Genomic DNA, 14771 nt, shown 5'->3' on the forward strand with positions numbered 1-14771 from the left:
ATTATATGGTTAAAATATACTCCATGGAATTACCTCCGTGATTTCACCTTTGTTCATCCATACAAACATTACAGATAATATTAAAACACAAAATCAGGTCAAAAATTAAGTCATGATATAGTAATTTACCTAAGAAACTGGAATTATGACTTATCCACAAAAACTAAATGTGAATAAGACAAGCTTACAAACATACAGCAACAGTACAAGTCAGATCGCTATATGAGGGTGGTATAAACACACTAGAAATAAACTGCATACAGGACAAGAAAGGGCTCCCTGTTGAAATGCTGGCACTTGACAAGCTGAGCTCCAACAAGCCAAAAAAAGACCAAAATGAAGAACAAATCTCAACGATCGCTCTTCTCCTTTTGACTTATTTTCTGCAGGGGGGCAAGCCCTCTCTTCACCCATGATGTGGTGGAAGCCACCCATCCTCCTCAGCTTTTATATATCAGTTCCAAGATCACCATGCCTAAGAGAAAATGGAACACTCCAAGAAGTGGCCATCTCAGACATAGTATCTGCAAGTCTGCTTTTTGGGTATTTGGTCTCCGTCTTCTAGGACTTGCTTTTTGGGTTCTGACATTTCAGATGGTTACCCAAGCAGGTCACATAGAGCATTTTATATGAGCTTCTACACACTGAGTTGTACGCTTCTGATACGAAGCTCTACAAGATCTGACATAAGTGGTTTCTCATTTCCTACTTTACAGAACATACTAAGATACGCTCCTGATACCAAGCTCTACAAGATCTGCCATAAGTGGTTTCTCATTTCCTACTTTACAGAACATACTAAGATATGCTCCTGATACCAAGCTCTGCAAGATCTGACATAAGTGGTTTCTCATTTCCTACTTTACAGAACATACTAAGATATGCTCCTGATACCAAGCTCTACAAGATCTGACATAAGTGGTTTCTCATTTCCTACTTTACAGAACATACTAAGATACGCTCCTGATACCAAGCTCTACAAGATCTGCCATAAGTGGTTTCTCATTTCCTACTTTACAGAACATACTAAGATACGCTCCTGATACCAAGCTCTACAAGATCTGGCATAAGTGGTTTCTCATTTCCTACTTTACAGAACATACTAAGATATGCTCCTGATACCAAGCTCTACAAGATTTGGCATAAGTGGTTTCTCATTTCCTACTTTACAGAACATACTAAGATATGCTCCCGATACCAAGCTCTACAAGATCTGGCATAAGTGGTTTCTGTTTTCCTACTTTACAGAACATACTAAGATACGCTGCTGATACCAAGCTCTACAAGATCTGGCATAAGTGGTTTCTCATTTCCTACTTTACAGAACATACTAAGATATGCTGCTGATACCAAGCTCTACAAGATCTGGCATAAGTGGTTTCTCATTTCCTACTTTACAGAACATACTAAGATACGCTCCGGATACCAAGCTCTACAAGATCTGGCATAAGTGGTTTCTCATTTCCTACTTTACAGAACATACTAAGATACGCTCCCGATACCAAGCTCTACAAGATCTGGCATAAGTGGTTTCTCATTTCCTACTTTACAGAACATACTAAGATATGCTCCCGATACCAAGCTCTACAAGATTTGGCATAAGTGGTTTCTCATTTCCTATTTTACAGAACATACTAAGATATTCTCCTGATACCAAGCTCTACAAGATTTGGCATAAGTGGTTTCTCATTTCCTACTTTACAGAACATACTAAGATATGCTCTCGATACCAAGCTCTACAAGATCTGGCATAAGTGGTTTCTCATTTCCTACTTTACAGAACATACTAAGATATGCTCCTGATACCAAGCTCTACAAGATTTGGCATAAGTGTTTTTTCATTTCCTACTTTACAGAACATACTAAGATATGCTCCCGATACCAAGCTCTACAAGATCTGGCATAAGTGGTTTCTGTTTTCCTACTTTACAGAACATACTAAGATACGCTCCTGATATGAAGCTTTACAAGATCTGCCATAAGTGGTTTCTCATTTCCTACTTTACAGAACATACTAAGATATGCTCCCAATAAAAAGTTCTACAAGATCTGGCATAAGTGGTTTCTCATTTCCTACTTTACAGAACATACTAAGATATGCTCCTGATACCAAGCTCTACAAGATCTGGCATAAGTGGTTTCTCATTTCCTACTTTACAGAACATACTAAGATATGCTCCTGATACCGAGCTCTACGAGATCTGGCTAAGTGGTTTCTGTTTTCCTACTTTACAGAACATACTAAGACATGCTCCTGATACCAAGCTCTACAAGATCTGGCATAAGTGGTTTCTGTTCTCCTACTTTACAGAACATACTAAGATACGCTCCTGATACCAAGCTCTACAAGATCTGGCATAAGTGGTTTCTGTTCTCCTACTTTACAGAACATACTAAGATACGCTCCTGATACCAAGCTCTACAAGATCTGGCATAAGTGGTTTCTCATTTCCTACTTTACAGAACATACTAAGATATGCTCCTGATACCGAGCTCTACGAGATCTGGCTAAGTGGTTTCTGTTTTCCTACTTTACAGAACATACTAAGATATGCTCCTGATACCAAGCTCTACAAGATCTGGCATAACTGGTTTCTCTTTTCCTACTTTATAGAACATACTAAGATATGCTGCTGATACCAAGCTCTACAAGATCTGGCATAAGTGGTTTCTCATTTCCTACTTTACAGAACATACTAAGATATGCTCCTGATACCAATCTCTACAAGATCTGGCATAAGTGGTTTCTCCTTTCCTACTTTACAGAACATACTAAGATATGCTCCTGATACCAAGCTCTACAAGATCTGGCATAAGTGGTTTCTCATTTCCTACTTTACAGAACATGCTAAGATATGCTGCTGGTACCAGGCTCTACAAGATCTGGCATAAGTGGTTTCTCATTTCCTACTTTACAGAACATACTAAGATACGCTCCGGATACCAAGCTCTACAAGATCTGGCATAAGTGGTTTCTCCTTTTCTACTTTACAGAACATACTAAGATATGCTCCTGATACTAAGCTCTACAAGATCTGGCATAAGTGGTTTCTCATTTCCTACTTTACAGAACATACTAAGATGTGCTCCTGATACGAAGCTCTACAAGATCTGGCATAAGTGGTTTCTCATTTCCTACTTTACAGAACATACTAAGATATGCTCCTGATACCAAGCTCTACAAGATCTGGCATAAGTGGTTTCTCATTTCCTACTTTACAGAACATACTAAGATATGCTTCTGATACGAAGCTCTACAAGATCTGACATAAGTGGTTTCTCATTTCCTACTTTACAGAACATACTAAGATATGCTCCTGATACCAAGCTCTACAAGATCTGGCATAAGTGGTTTCTCATTTCCTACTTTACAGAACATACTAAGATATGCTACTGATACCAAGCTCTACAAGATCTGGCATAAGTGGTTTCTGTTTTTCTACTTTACAGAACATACTAAGATACGCTCCTGATACCAAGCTCTACAAGATCTGGCATAAGTGGTTTCTCATTTCCTACTTTACAGAACATACTAAGATACGCTCCTGATACAAAGCTCTACAAGATCTGGCATAACTGGTTTTTCATTTCCTCCTTTACAGAACATATTAAGATATGCTCCTGATACGAAGCTCTACAAGATCTGGCATAAGTGGTTTCTCTTTTCCTACTTTACAGAACATACTAAGATACGCTGCTGATACCAAGCTCTACAAGATCTGGCATAAGTGGTTTCTCATTTCCTACTTTACAGAACATACTAAGATATGCTCCTGATACCAAGCTCTGCAAGATCTGGCATAAGTGGTTTCTCATTTCCTACTTTACAGAACATACTAAGATGTGCTCCTGATACGAAGCTCTGCAAGATCTGGCATAAGTGGTTTCTCATTTCCTTCTTTACAGAACATACTAAGATATGCTCCTGATACCAAGCTCTACAAGATCTGGCATAAGTGGTTTCTCATTTCCTACTTTACAGAATATACTAAGATACGCTCCCGATACCAAGCTCTACAAGATCTGGCATAAGTGGTTTCTCTTTTCCTACTTTACAGAACATACTAAGATATGCTCCTGATAGCAAGCTCTACAAGATCTGGCATAAGTGGTTTCTGTTCTCCTACTTTACAGAACATACTAAGATATGCTCCTGATACCAAGCTCTACAAGATCTGGCATAAGTGGTTTCTCATTTCCTACTTTACAGAACATACTAAGATATGCTGCTGATACCAAGCTCTACAAGATCTGGCATAAGTGGTTTCTGTTTTGCAAATTTACAGAACATACTAAGATATGCTGCTGATACCGAGCTCTACAAGATCTGGCATAAGTGGTTTCTGTTTTGCTACTTTACAGAACACACTAAGATTGCTTAAAAGCACAAAAAACTGTACAGCTATCTGTAAAAAAAACTGTTTTCTGGCTTAATCTTATGGCAGGAGAGAGAACGGGGCCATTTCTGTGCTGCTAACTGTTTTGGAACCTTTACAATATTGTAATTTGCTATTGGACATTGTGTTTCTTTGAGTTTTTCAGCAGTTTTTGATGTTATTATAAAACTCCCCATGTTTGCACGTCACTGTGCTGTTCACAGGTAGGTTGCACTATGCATTCCTCCGACACAGGTGACTTCATTGATATCTGCGTTCTTATCTCCACCTGTTGCTGGACATTCTTTGGTCAGCTGCTATCTGTGTCCTCAGCTGTCTGTAGTTGTATGTAGTTATACAAACAGCCACAAACAATCCCTTGATTACTATCTACTCCTACTATCAGCCCACAGCTGCCTTTCACTGCTCATACTTTGTATGTAGTTACACAAACAGCCACAAACAATCCCTTGGTTACTATCTACTCCTCCTAGCAGCCCACAGCTGCCTTTCACTGCTCATACTTTGTATGTAGTTATACAAACAGCCACAAACAATCCCTTGGTTACTATCTACACCTCCTAGCAGCCCACAGCTGCCTTTCACTGCTCATACTTTGTATGTAGTTACACAAACAGCCACAAGCAATCCCTGTATTACTATCTACTCCTCCTAGCAGCCCACAGCTGCCTTTCACTGCTCATACTTTGTATGTAGTTATACAAACAGCCACAAACAATCCCTTGGTTACTATCTACTCCTCCTAGCAGCCCACAGCTGCCTTTCACTGCTCATACTTTGTATGTAGTTACACAAACAGCCACAAACAATCCCTCGATTACTATCTACTCCTCCTAGCAGCCCACAGCTGGCTTTCACTGCTCATACTTTGTATGTAGTTATACAAACAGCAACAAACAATCCCTTGATAACTACCTACTCCTCCTAGCAGCCCACAGCTGCCTTTCACTGCTCATACTTTGTATGTAGTTATACAAACAGCCACAAACAATCCCTCGATTACTATCTACACCTCCTAGCAGCCCACAGCTGCCTTTCACTGCTCATACTTTGTATGTAGTTACACAAACAGCCACAAACAATCCCTTGATAACTATCTACTCCTCCTAGCAGCCCACAGCTGCCTTTCACTGCTCATACTTTGTATGTAGTTATACAAACAGCCACAAACAATCCCTTGGTTACTATCTACTCCTCCTAGCAGCCCACAGCTGCCTTTCACTGCTCATACTTTGTATGTAGTTACACAAACAGCCACAAGCAATCCCTGTATTACTATCTACTCCTCCTAGCAGGCCACAGCTGCCTTTCACTGCTCATACTTTGTATGTAGTTATACAAACAGCCACAAACAATCCCTTGTTTACTATCTACTCCTCCTAGCAGCCCACAGCTGCCTTTCACTGCTCATACTTTGTATGTAGTTATACAAACAGCCACAAACAATCCCTTGGTTACTATCTACTCCTCCTAGCAGCCCACAGCTGCCTTTCACTGCTCATACTTTGTATGTAGTTATACAAACAGCCACAAGCAATCCCTCAATTACTATCTACTCCTCCTAGCAGCCCACAGCTGCCTTTCACTGCTCATACTTTGTATGTAGTTACACAAACAGCCACAAACAATCCCTTGGTTACTATCTACACCACCTAGCAGCCCACAGCTGCCTTTCACTGCTCATACTTTGTATGTAGTTATACAAACAGCCACAAACAATCCCTGTATTACTATCTACTCCTCCTAGCAGCCCACAGCTGCCTTTCACTGCTCATACTTTTTGTATGTAGTTACACAAACAGCCACAAACAATCCCTTGAGTACTATCTACTCCTCCTAGCAGCCCACAGCTGCCTTTCACTGCTCATAATTTCACAGCTGTCACCTTACTCAATAAGTGCCTTTAGTTTGTGCTGGGCAGTGCCAGCTTCACCCACCCCATAACTGTATTCTGTCTTATTCCCTTCTCCTGTTAATAGCATAGTCTACACTCTCCTCCACAGACCTTCTCATTTGATTACACATGGCTGTTCTGGGCTAGTCTGGGTACATATAATTAAATGATTTAGTTACATTCTTCCATAAAATTAACTTTTAGCTACATAAATCATGTTTCATGTGCTTACAGCTAAATTCCTCAGAGGATAAAAAGGAAAGTTAGTCTGTTTGCTTCTCGTCTGTTCTCAGCTGCTTAGCTCTTGGTTTCCTTATGGTAGGAATTGCCTTTTGCTCATAGACAATAAACTAATAATCAACATAAATAATGACATCTGAGAAATATGAATACATGTAGATAAACTGGTGTCCTCTCTCTCTCTCTTCTAAACACAGGATCTGTGACCTGCATGCACCTTTATGCACACACCCTCACCAACAACTAAACATAACCATATTAAAATGTTATGCTGAAGCTCTAAAAAACAATTACCAAGTCCTTCTAGAACTAAGAAAACTAGGTCTCATCAAAAATCCAGTGCTTCATCTCTTTCATGCTTACCTACAGAAATGAATTACCAAGAGACATTTCACTTCAAATCTAGTAATCCAAGCTACTGCACAAATAAAACCATCTTACTAGTTAGATGCACAGACTCTGCACTCACAAGTCTGGAATAAAATATAGTTATGGTGAGTTGTCAACATCACAAGGGCTCTAAAGAATCTTTCACTTGAAAAGTATGACTACCACAGGGTAACAGAACCACTGCATCATAGAAGTTACAAGGCTAATGGCCCTAGAACCTTTTAATATTAAACTTTTATGCCCAAATTTTCCCAATTATTAATGCCCAAAGACTGGAATGGCTTTGGTATACATGCCTGTACCTTATGACATCTACAACCTGCCTCTATCCATAAGGGACAGGGGCAATAAACCAGGAGTGAATCTGCAGTTCCTCATCTGTTGGTCTGAGCTGCATCTGAATGGGCTTAGGGAACAGTTCTTATTCACATGAATGGGGACTATATTCCAGAGAAGGAGTAATCTCTGAGACAGAAACCTGCCCTTCCAATATGTTTTGTTTATGCCACAGACTATGTTTAGATCCTTATATTCAGTAATTCTAGTGCTTGTTTGTTTTGTGAATGTGCTGCAGATGCATTAGGGCTGGACTGGAGAATGCCTTGTAGGTTAAGAATTCACCCCCCCCTCTCACAGTAGTCTGTAGGAGACCAAGTACAGGGACAGGTCTTTGAGGAGGTCTGCATAGGACATTATATTTACACCCCGTATTCTTTTAGTGGGGAACCTCTGTAGCAGCTTCAGCTGTTGTAAATGCCTGGTTGTACACATTTTGTAGGGTGCATATGCCTGGTTGTGCACATTTTGTAGGGTGCACTGTACTTGATTATTGGTCTAATGAACCCTGAGAATAGTGGGATTAGGGTTTCCTTACATCTGGATGCCATGCCCTAACTTACAAGTTGTGCCATGTAGAAAGTTTTTCTCACTACCATGGACACATTGTGTCAAAGTTCATGTTACTGTCAACCTGAGTTCCCAAGTCCATTACCACTGTGTCTGCTCTTATAGGTTCACAGCCTAGTACACACCTATGAACCTAATGACCACAGGGGCCTTTGAAGGCTGGCCAAGGATCCCAAATCTCTGAAAAGTTCTTGTACATTTGATAAGTGTAAGCAAGGGTTTGGTTAATAAAATATTTACAAGCAGGGGTCCTGGAGATAAAAAAATTACAGGCTGCCTGTGTCCATTAGAGACATAGGTGCCAAACCAGGATGAATTTCCTGTTCCCCATCCAATTGCCCAAGTTATACTTGAATTGGGTTAGGGAAGAAAGAATAGTTGTGTAAAATCTTACCATAACCATAGATGTCCTTCTCTTCCATGTTGCAGTATTCCAAACCCTTGGGTTATCCTCTGCTAGCTACTCAAATGTCTGGCCAGTATACAAAAACTTCTAGTCACTGGTAGGTATGTGGGATATCTGACATTGGCTGAAGGAACGTGGGCCATAAAAGTGATGTCTGCACGTACCTTTCCTCAGAACTGAACTCTCCAGCTGAACTCCAGGCCCAGGATAGCTGTACAAATCCTGTGTCATCCAAGGGATAGTTTGAATTGAAAAGGGGGTTAGGAGGGAGGGAATGAATACTGCAACACAGAAGAGAAGGACATCTATGGTTATGGCAACATTTTACACAACTATTCTATGTCCTTCTTTTCTCATGTTGCAGTACTAATCCCACTCTAGGTCTGGAGATGTGATCCGGTCTGTGCTTAGCGAGGGTATGGATAAATGTCCATGTAGCTGCCTCTAGAATGGAAGCAGCTTCCAGTCTTTAAAGAAGGCTCCACATGAAGCCATGGCTCTAGTGGAATGGGCCTTAATCTTTGAATTTTTATGTTTTCCATGGTAGGTGTAGCAAAAGGATATGACCCTGGAAGTCCAGTTAGATATTGTCTTGTTTTTTCACTGCTCTCCCATAACCCTGCGGTGAAGAGAGACAAATAATTGCTCTAATTTTCTAATGGACTTGGTCTTGTCCAGGTAAAATATAAGCTGCCTGTGAACATCAAGGGAATGTAAGACTCTGTCAATGTCATTCTGGGGATGTGGGAAAAAGGTGGGCAGGTGAATACCTTGGTTGAAGGACAGCTCATTGACCACCTTGGGCATGAAGGAAAGGCTGTTCCTTAGGATCACTCTATCCATGTGGAAGAGGAGGAAAGCAGGAGCTGCCATGAGGCCTGGATCTCTGACACTCGTCTGACTGATGTCAGGGCCAGCAGGAGTACAGTTTTCCAAGTACAGTGTTTCAGGGATGCTTTAGATGTAGGTTCAAAGGGAGCAACCGTGAGCTTCTCTAAAATGTAGTTCAGGTCCCATGGAGGTGGAACTGGCTTCCTCAGGGGCCTGAGATGCAGTACTCCCTTGAGAAATAACTCTGCAGGAAGATGGATTAGAAGAGTAGGGTCAAGAGGCAGACAAGCTGAAATAGCAGCAAGGTGGGCCTTAACAGAAGAATATGCCAACCCTGCTTGCAAGACTTCACACATATAGGAAAGCACTAGGGGGATCTCACCTTGCAGTGGGTTCAGCTGTCTTTGTAGACACCACATGGAGAATCTTTTCCATTTAGATAAATAAGATCTTCTAGTATTAGGTTTCCTGGGTTGACTGTGATTTGCTCCAACCACCAACCACCACAGGATCTCCTTCCTCAGGCATGGAAGGTAGGGAATGCTGAACTCCAATGGGTGTGAGTGTTGGGTCAATGTGGACCTCAGGTACCACTGCAATTTTGTCATGTGGAGTCTTGCCAATGGCAGCATTTGGATAGTGGAAGCCGTACGACCCAGTAATCTGAGGTACTGACTGGCTGTCATAGCAGTGGTGTGGAGGACAGAGAGCAGGTACTGCTTTAGGTGATCCAGTTTTCGGGTGGAAGGAATGCTCTCATGACATTTGTCCTTATTCTGCAGCCCAAGAAAACTTGGTCCTGGTAGGAATTCAGGTTGGACTTGGGGGTAATTGATGTTGAATCCCAGTGCCTGCAGGATTGAGATAACTCTGTGTAGTTGGTGTTGTAGGGATCTAGAACATTCTGCCTTATCAGGAGGTCATCCAGGTGTAGGAAAATCTGAATCCCTTGGACCCTGCAAAAAGCAATAACTGGAAACAACCAATACCATTGGAGCTGTAGAGAGTCCAAAGGGCAAGGCAGAGAACTGAAAATGTGAGGAACCCAAAGAAAACATAATTATTTCATGTAGATGGGTCTTATCAGGATATGTAGGTAGGCATCCTTTATGCCCAAGGTGGCTAGAAGTCACTGAGGCAGTACAAAAGGAAATAGGGTCTGTAGAGTAAGCATATGGAAGGCGGATACTTCTAAGAAAAGTTTGAGGTGGGAGAGATCCAGGATAGGTCTCCATGGTCCATCATTCCTTGGTATTAGGAAGAGTCTGGAGTAAAAGCCCTTTCCCTTTAATGCAAGGGGAAGGGGTTGTATGGTTCCCCTGAGAAAGGAGGGTGTCTATTACTGGCTGAAAGAGAGAGAGAGAGCTGGTCCTTGGGTGGTTGTAGGATGCCTCTCCAAGAAGGAGGAATGATCCATGTCATGAAATAACCCTTTTCTATAATGGGCAAGATCATTCTGTCTGAGATAATGCTTTGCCAAACTGGAAGACAGTGGGAGAGCCTTAGGGACAGGGGAATGAAGTTTGGGAGTGTGGACAGCAAAGGCAGGTAGTCACAGACCACCTGCCCTGTCTTGAAACTGAGGTTTCTGGGCAAGAGCCTGAGCAGGCTTGGAAGGGGTCTGCTGCTTCCTGGTGCTCTTTCTGTTCCTAGAATGGGTTGTTGGAGCAGAGTGTTTTCTAATGAAAGTAAAGTTGTGTACACTTACCATAAATGTAGATGTTCGAGTGTATTCACTGTTGCAGTCATCGCATTTGGGTTATCTGCATGCAGGTAGTCCTCAGCCGGCCTAAATACCAGAGTCTTGGATTCCTGTGTCGGATGCTGTCTCTTCTTCCATGACGTCAGGTCGTCAGGGGTATAAAACATGCAGCCAAAGCCATTACATCAGTTTTTCTTGCCCCAGATGTCAGGTGCCCCCTCAATGGGAAGCAATTATATATTATGGTACACCTCCATCAAAAAAGCAAATACACCAGAAAACTTAAATACACTAAACAAGAAGGAAAATTTTCCTTTGTGGCTAGCTGAGGTTTAAAGGAAACCAGGTTATCAAATAAACTTGTTTCTCCTGGAGTGAAAAGATATCTGATTTGTGTTCAGCTCCAACTCAGGGAATAATCTGTGTTGTGGCAGGGAGGTACTAGGTTCCTTTTCCTTTTCGTTTGTACCCCCTAGTGAGGTTGAATTTTTAGAGATTTGCCAGCTGTTTAAGCTGTTTTTAATAGGCTTTCTGCCTGAATCCAGAAATGCGTCAAAGTGGGGTATGGTAAGGTATCTTATTTCTCTTTCTGCAAAATGCAAATGGTTGGCACTGCTGAATACCTAGGCACAATGGAATGTAAGGAAAAGTGCAAGAGAAAGTGAGAGAGTTCATGAGGTTAGGTACTTTAGGTACTGCCCTAGAGGGCATTTATAAGCCTAAGCTAGCCAGTGGTGTGGCTTTCACCCACCCTTAGGATGAGAATACGTAAAACCACGATCTCACTCATCTTTCTCTTGAATAGAGTTAGTGAGGGGCTCCGCCTACTATGGTATGGTATTATTCTGTTCCAGGCAGGGAAGCCTCTGGGTTATGAATCTGTCCCTCCAGCATGTCCTATTTATTTTCTGTGTGAGGGTTTAAGTCTGCTCTTACCTCGTGGATCTGGATGGATTTGATTTCTTGGGTGGAGCATGTTCATTATTGGAGTTGACATGGCCTTGTATCATTGCACACAGATCACCCTCTGAGTAGGTATACTGACTGAATGAATAGAGTTTTTTCAGTCGGAAGCAGCATATGACATATGTGTTTTAAGACCTTTATCCTCTTGGGTTTTGGGGTTTAGGGTGTTTCTGCTGCGGGTGTCGGGGTAAGATACATCCCAAATGGGCATTACTATCAATCATTGGCCTGATAAAAGAGTACAGGGGCTGTGACCTCCTCTCTTGATCTAGATGTGGAAACCCCTTGATAAGGTGGTGCAATATGAAGGTCTTTCTAACCACTTTGGCAATGTGAGTGTCAAATGATGAGAGGTTACTGTCAACCTGGGTCCCCTAGGTCCTGATTACCTCACTGGTACTTAATGGACACCCATGTGGTAATTATTAGGTACCTTGTTTCCCAAAGGGTACTTGATCATACATTTTTTGGTTCAGCTTAAGGCCATGGCTCTCTGCACAAATTATCATTTCTATGAGGCCTTCCCTATACTGATGTCAGTTTAAACCGTGTGGAGTCCATGAAAGATTTCTTAGTTTGTCTGCCAGGGTATTTTGTTGTTTTTCTCAAGAATTGAGCTTTGTAGATGTATTTGGTAGTTTGTGTGCCATGTTCCACCGCCAAGGTCTCCAAGCAGCCAGAAAGGGGGGTAGATGGGTACCCCCCTTTTTATACCACATGACATGTGTGTTGTCCATCATCTTATTCAGTATTGCCCTGGATGAAGATGGTCATGCCTGAAGGCTGTCAGAGCATCTGTACAGCTAAGCATCTCTTCCTGGTTGATATGCAGGTGCATTTATTCCATTTCCATTTGCCCCTGAATACCAGATGCACACATATAACCTGATCGTCTGTAGTCAAGGTTTGGGTGGCAGGGTGGAAATGAATGCAAACAGTCCCTTTTTGGTGACTGGCCTCTGCCCACCATAGGAACTCTTGCTGCAGGCAAGGAATGAATAGGAATCACTGTCAGGCTGTGTGACAATGTTGACTACATGGCTTTTTGGGTACCACTAAAGTTACTGGTGCCAGGCACTTTGTGAAGACCTTGGGTGCAGTAGATAAGCCAAAGGGCAGTGCAGAGAACTGGTAATGCAAATAGCCTGCTTTGAAGTGGAGGTATCTTCTGCAAGATTCTCTGATTGGGATATGCAGGTAAGACTCTTGTAAGTCTTGAGTTACCAACCAGGCATCCTTGCCTAGCATAGGTAGTAACTGTTGTAGAGTCAGCATCTTGAATTTTGGAATGTCCAGAAATGTATTTAGAATGGAAAGTCCAGAACTGGACACCATGATTTGTTTTTTCTGGGTACCAGGAAAAGTCGTGAATAAAAACCTTGTCCCTTTTCCTTTTCTGGTATTGGTTGAATAGCCCCCATATTCATGAGGGACATAACTTGTCTCTGGGCCTCTGCCCACTGATTTGTAGGCAGATCTGGCTATCTGTTTGGGATTGGCAATGTGTGGAAATGAAATCTGTATCCCTGGGATACTATATTTAAAACCCACTTGTCCTGGCTAATTAGATGCCAATTTTGTGCATGAAGTGCCAGTTTTCTCCCCAAAGGGGCTGCCAAAAGATAAGTGCTTGGAGATGGCAGAGGAAAGTCATTGAGACTTTACCTTAGGGAGATGCCTGGTTACTTCCAGATTTGGAGGTGGAGGCACCCCATTGTTTTGTTCTGTAAGTTCCTTGTGAATGAAACCTGGAGCCTTTGGAGTGTCTGAGTTTGACCTGAGTGGCTCTAGTGGGTACTGGAAAGGACCAATTCTTATTAGGCCAGTGCCTACTGAACCTGGGTGGCTGCACTTGTAGGAAATCTTTTACAGTTTGCATAGATTTAGATTTACCTTCTGCCTTATTACCAAACAGACTGTCCTGTTGTAAAGGAGCATCCAACAATTTTGCTTTAACATGATCAGGCAGATTTTGCTCCTTGAGCCAAGCATGCCTTCTTATCACAGATCTAGTTACAGCGGCCCTGCAAGAGGCCTCCAAGGAATCAAAACCACATTGCAAAGTATGTTTTCCAACTTGTTCAGCTGAATGCAATAAATCCTGTAACTCTTATTTTCCACACAGTCAGAAATCAACATCATTTTCTGTTTAAGTAAGCCCATGACATGCTGCTGATATTTAAGCATATGAAATTGACAGTTTAAAGCCCTGATTGCCAAGGTTGCAGAAGTGTAAACCTTCTTACCCCATCTACCCAGCGCCCTGGAGTCTCTATCAGAAGGGGTAGGATTTTTAGCAGTAGAGGCCTTAACGCCCTTGGGACCCTGAGAAATGGTTTCAGGGTCAGCAGTAGAGTTTTTAAAAAGGAGTTTTTGGGAGTCAGGAACCCTTTAATATCTGTCTGGCTTACTAGGAGCCGGAGGCAGAGAATCAGGAGCCATGCTGGATTCTGAGAAAACATCATCAACAATGTCTAGAACAGGAGGTATAGCCAAAGGCCTATGCTGAGGAAGAAGAAGGAAATCCCTAAGCCTCTTTTTAGATTCTGTGAAAGTGTTCCCTTAAGGTATGCAAAGTTTCTCCAAAAGAAAAATCCTCAGGAGGAGAAGCAGAAGGGATGGATTCTTCTGCATCAGAGTCCTCATAAAGTGGAATAGATAATTCCTGATCAGAAGAAATATAATTCTGATCTGATAATCCATAGTCAGTGCCTTGCCTAGGCCTCTTAGCAGGATGGGGATGAGAACTACTGATCAAGGTAATTAAATCCTCAGCCATTTTGATCATTTGTTTTTTAGGCATAGGGGTCTGTGCACATGGCCCAAGCGTCAGTTTTTTAGACATAGAAGTTGATTTTGGCCTAGGTTTTGAAGATGGCGTCGGTTTAATATACAAATCTTTAGGCCTGAAAACACCCTCAGAAGCCGGTGCCTGCTCAGCGGCTCTGGACCCATCTAAGGTAGAGACATCGCGGGTTCAATACTTAAAAGTGTCTCGCGGCATACCGGATTCTGAATGGGTCTCATTAGAGGCCTGCA

At 42.1% G+C, this 14771-nt stretch overlaps 1 protein-coding gene across 1 annotated transcript in view; it reads right to left on the minus strand.

The window, feature by feature from the left end:
- Window positions 1–14771, minus strand: part of LOC122798721 (gastrula zinc finger protein XlCGF26.1-like) — a 194576-nt gene that overhangs the window by 87794 nt on the left and 92011 nt on the right. The gene's annotated exons all lie outside the window — the stretch shown is intronic.

This window comes from Protopterus annectens, chromosome 3.part1 (assembly GCF_019279795.1).
Source record: "Protopterus annectens isolate FY-2018-M chromosome 3.part1, PAN1.0, whole genome shotgun sequence".
In the NCBI taxonomy this organism is placed as follows: Eukaryota; Metazoa; Chordata; order Ceratodontiformes; family Protopteridae; genus Protopterus; species Protopterus annectens.